Here is a 4,438-nt window from a genome sequence, read left to right as displayed (position 1 = left end):
GAGGAAAAAGTCTCTATTAGCTGCGGCTAACCCACAGCGCCACCCACAGGCCTGCAGATGTCGTTCATGTTGTCGGTTAGCTAAAATTAGCCCACATGTGTCTTTTTATAAGTTTAGGTTACACACACACAAACGAAAAAAAAAAATCAATTTATTGAGTAGTATGAAAAAATGAAAAGTGAGTTTGGAAAACATTTTGGTTTCTTGCTCTTTTTCACTTATCTTCTGACATGCAAACGTCTAATAATACCGTGGTTTTCTTGTTGATTTGTTGAATTGACATTCTTTATCATTGCTGTTTTAACATTCACCCCTCCGTATTTTGTTTTTGACTCACCGTCTGATTGCATGCACTGCCCGAATTAGGAAAATCTAATTCGGGCAGTTTCACAACCTGTTCTCTATAGACAGCCTTTGAATTCAGGTTTAACTAGACTTAATAGCTCTACTTAAACTGCAAGTTGAAATTTTTACAAAGTAAAAAAAAAAAAAAGGGGGTACCAATATGCAAAAAGTGCATTTTGAAGAGTCTATGGGACGATCCCTTCAAACAGTTCTAGATCTCCTTATCCAAGTTACTCTAAAAGGAACAAAAGCAGTAAAATGGCCCCATTTGACATCGCTCTCTGAAACCCGGAAGCCATTTTTTAGCAGTGCGTGTTTAAACCCACAGTTTAGGCCCAACTTTAATTGAAGCAGATTCACTACAGTTTTGTACTCTAAAATCATTCAAACAAAAATAAAAGACAGGGTCTAATTTATCTGAATGGATGTTCTTCCTTTTTTTCAGTGAGCTCCAACTTCAATGAATTTTAAAGACAAGGCCTTGAAAGGCCATTTTGAAAATCTCGTGCGTTTTGTTTCTGCTCCACGTTGTCTCAAATATGTTCACCCCACCAAGGTTTGGTTAAAAGTCCCTTTTGCATACTGTACTTTTATCTACCACAGGCTTTTTGTAGCTTCCAACAAGCTTACGGCCTAAAAAATGTCTGCATTTATGACCGTTCTTTCAATGAGAAATGCTAGAGCGCATTTGAATCGGCTCCCTGGAAAACAAACTGCTTTTCAGCACAAATTTTATGACAGGCTTGTGGTCTGGATCAGTCCTGCAGTTTCATGTTAGTCTGTTTTATCCATCACAAGAAACGGTTGGATGTGTGTTTGAGATCAGGTTTCATCCATCTAATCCAGACTGTTACCGTCAAATGAATGAAAATTGGAACTGGGAGATACTGGGAACATCAGTTTCAGCGTCTGCACTGGTAAATCAAGTGTAACATCAACAGGAACCGAGATTAAGACCTAGAAATTTGACATTTACCACACTGACAATTAAAACAACCGTGTTAGAGAAATGTTTTATGCAGACAAAGACTCAGCTGTTTGCACCGCAAAGACAAAAAAAGAGATTGGAGGAGCTGAATTGGGGCTTTCAAATTTTAGAACTTTCTCCCAGATGTCAAGTGTGGTGGTGACAGCATCATGCTGTGGGACCGTCTTGCTCAGTGGTGATAGGACGGTTCAACGTATGAACGTAAATGTATGAACCACTCTGTCGAGGCATGGTTTTATCACATCTGACAGCTGACATGTTAAGAACTTTAGTGACATTTGAAACACTCAGGAATAATTAGCAGAGATAAGCAGAATACCCAAAAATTATCCTACTTCAACATACTTTTACTCAAGTCCAAGGAATTACTAAAGTAAGAGTAAATTAGTATTCGGTAAAAAAGCTACTCAAGTATTGAGTAAGTGATCAAAACACCAATCATTCAATATTTAAAAATTACATAGTAGGACAGACCAAAATACAAAGTGGAAATTATTTTCTAAAATTAAAATAATTTACATGAATAAGCTTAGTGGGAATCAAACTCAGATCTCCCAGGTCTGAGGAATCTGTCTTAACCACTGTCCCACTGGGGAACATATGTAATTCCTCCCAAATTTCCTGGTATTTATGTTTCCATCAATGTTCCCATTGAAAAGCGAAAAAGTTGACAGCCAAGTCTGGAATCGAACCCCGGTCCTCTGGTTAGTACTTGGATGGGAGACCGCCTGGGAATACCAGGTGCTGTAAGCCTTTTGGTGCAGCAGAGGGTGCTGCTGCCTATACAATGGTTTCACATTGATGCACACTGGTACGTGTCTCTCAATGTTTTTGCCCAAAAAAAGGACCTTTAACCCTAGAGAGAAGCACGGTGAACCCTACCAAGAGGTAGTCAGGGCAAAAAGTGTAGAAGCCCAGACGGCTGTGCTGCTTTACAAAAGGCTTTAGCCGGGAGAGCTTCGTGGCTTACGGCCACACTACCTTGAGAACGCCCGATCTCGTCTGATCTCGGAAGCTAAGCAGGGTCGGGCCTGGTTAGTACTTGGATGGGAGACCGCCTGGGAATACCAGGTGCTGTAAGCCTTTTGGTGCAGCAGAGGGTGCTGCTGCCTATACAATGGTTTCACATTGATGCACACTGGTACATGTCTCTCAATGTTTTTGCCAAAAAAAAGGACCTTTAACCCTAGAGAGAAGCACGGTGAACCCTACCAAGAGGTAGTCAGGGCAAAAAGTGTAGAAGCCCAGACGGCTGTGCTGCTTTACAAAGGCTTTAGCCGAGAGCTTCGTGGCTTACGGCCACACTACCTTGAGAACGCCCGATCTCGTCTGATCTCGGAAGCTAAGCAGGGTCGGGCCTGGTTAGTACTTGGATGGGAGACCGCCTGGGAATACCAGGTGCTGTAAGCCTTTTGGTGCAGCAGAGGGTGCTGCTGCCTATACAATGGTTTCACATTGATGCACACTGGTACGTGTCTCTCAATGTTTTGCCCAAAAAAAAGGACCTTTAACCCTAGAGAGAAGCACGGTGAACCCTACCAAGAGGTAGTCAGGGCAAAAAGTGTAGAAGCCCAGACGGCTGTGCTGCTTTACAAAAGGCTTTAGCCGGGAGAGCTTCGTGGCTTACGGCCACACTACCTTGAGAACGCCCGATCTCGTCTGATCTCGGAAGCTAAGCAGGGTCGGGCCTGGTTAGTACTTGGATGGGAGACCGCCTGGGAATACCAGGTGCTGTAAGCACTGGTGCAGCAGAGGGTGCTGCTGCCTATACAATGGTTTCACATTGATGCACACTGGTACGTGTCTCTCAATGTTTTGCCCAAAAAAAAGGACCTTTAACCCTAGAGAGAAGCACGGTGAACCCTACCAAGAGGTAGTCAGGGCAAAAAGTGTAGAAGCCCAGACGGCTGTGCTGCTTTACAAAAGGCTTTAGCCGGGAGAACTTCGTGGCTTACGGCCACACTACCTTGAGAACGCCCGATCTCGTCTGATCTCGGAAGCTAAGCAGGGTCGGGCCTGGTTAGTACTTGGATGGGAGACCGCCTGGGAATACCAGGTGCTGTAAGCCTTTTGGTGCAGCAGAGGTTCATGCTGCCTATACAATGGTTTCACATTGATGCACACTGGTACGTGTCTCTCAATGTTTTGCCCAAAAAAAAGGACCTTTAACCCTAGAGAGAAGCACGGTGAACCCTACCAAGAGGTAGTCAGGGCAAAAGTGTAGAAGCCCAGACGGCTGTGCTGCTTTACAAAAGGCTTTAGCCGGGAGAACTTCGTGGCTTACGGCCACACTACCTTGAGAACGCCCGATCTCGTCTGATCTCGGAAGCTAAGCAGGGTCGGGCCTGGTTAGTACTTGGATTGGAGACCGCCTGGGAATACCAGGTGCTGTAAGCCTTTTGGTGCAGCAGAGGGTGCTGCTGCCTATACAATGGTTTCACATTGATGCACACTGGTACGTGTCTCTCAATGTTTTGCCCAAAAAAAAGGACCTTTAACCCTAGAGAGAAGCACGGTGAACCCTACCAAGAGGTAGTCAGGGCAAAAAGTGTAGAAGCCCAGACGGCTGTGCTGCTTTACAAAAGGCTTTAGCCGGGAGAGCTTTGTGGCTTACGGCCACACTACCTTGAGAACGCCCGATCTCGTCTGATCTCGGAAGCTAAGCAGGGTCCTGGTTAGTACTTGGATGGGAGACCGCCTGGGAATACCAGGTGCTGTAAGTTTTTGGTGCAGCAGAGGGTGCTGCTGCCTATACAATGGTTTCACATTGATGCACACTGGTACGTGTCTCTCAATGTTTTGCCCAAAAAAAAGGACCTTTAACCCTAGAGAGAAGCACGGTGAACCCTACCAAGAGGTAGTCAGGGCAAAAAGTGTAGAAGCCCAGACGGCTGTGCTGCTTTACAAAAGGCTTTAGCCGGGAGAACTTCGTGGCTTACGGCCACACTACCTTGAGAACGCCCGATCTCGTCTGATCTCGGAAGCTAAGCAGGGTCGGGCCTGGTTAGTACTTGGATGGGAGACCGCCTGGGAATACCAGGTGCTGTAAGCCTTTTGGTGCAGCAGAGGGTGCTGCTGCCTATACAATGGTTTCACATTGATGCA

The 4,438-nt window shown here is 45.3% G+C and overlaps 6 non-coding genes and 1 pseudogene across 6 annotated transcripts; all 7 read left to right on the top strand.

Annotated features, from left to right (window-relative positions):
• Positions 1-2,297: 2,297 nt before the first annotated feature.
• On the top strand, positions 2,298-2,416 carry LOC122836397. The gene has a single exon (XR_006371542.1). It is a non-coding gene; the product is annotated as a 5S ribosomal RNA (ribosomal RNA).
• A 208-nt stretch (positions 2,417-2,624) lies between these two features.
• LOC122836396 lies at positions 2,625-2,743 on the top strand. Its single transcript, XR_006371541.1, has one exon. It is a non-coding gene; the product is annotated as a 5S ribosomal RNA (ribosomal RNA).
• Positions 2,744-2,954: 211 nt separating this feature from the next.
• On the top strand, positions 2,955-3,073 carry LOC122836299. Its single transcript, XR_006371464.1, has one exon. It is a non-coding gene; the product is annotated as a 5S ribosomal RNA (ribosomal RNA).
• Positions 3,074-3,282: 209 nt separating this feature from the next.
• Positions 3,283-3,401, top strand: LOC122836395. Its single transcript, XR_006371540.1, has one exon. It is a non-coding gene; the product is annotated as a 5S ribosomal RNA (ribosomal RNA).
• Positions 3,402-3,611: 210 nt separating this feature from the next.
• On the top strand, positions 3,612-3,730 carry LOC122836319. Its single transcript, XR_006371484.1, has one exon. It is a non-coding gene; the product is annotated as a 5S ribosomal RNA (ribosomal RNA).
• Positions 3,731-3,941: 211 nt separating this feature from the next.
• Positions 3,942-4,056, top strand: LOC122836347 (annotated as a pseudogene).
• Positions 4,057-4,266: 210 nt separating this feature from the next.
• Positions 4,267-4,385, top strand: LOC122836394. Its single transcript, XR_006371539.1, has one exon. It is a non-coding gene; the product is annotated as a 5S ribosomal RNA (ribosomal RNA).
• Positions 4,386-4,438: the final 53 nt, after the last annotated feature.

Source organism: Gambusia affinis, linkage group LG08 (genome assembly GCF_019740435.1).
Source record: "Gambusia affinis linkage group LG08, SWU_Gaff_1.0, whole genome shotgun sequence".
NCBI classification, from domain to species: domain Eukaryota; kingdom Metazoa; phylum Chordata; class Actinopteri; order Cyprinodontiformes; family Poeciliidae; genus Gambusia; species Gambusia affinis.
Note: the sequence above shows the minus strand (reverse complement) of the source record. Positions and strands in the feature narration are given on the sequence as shown.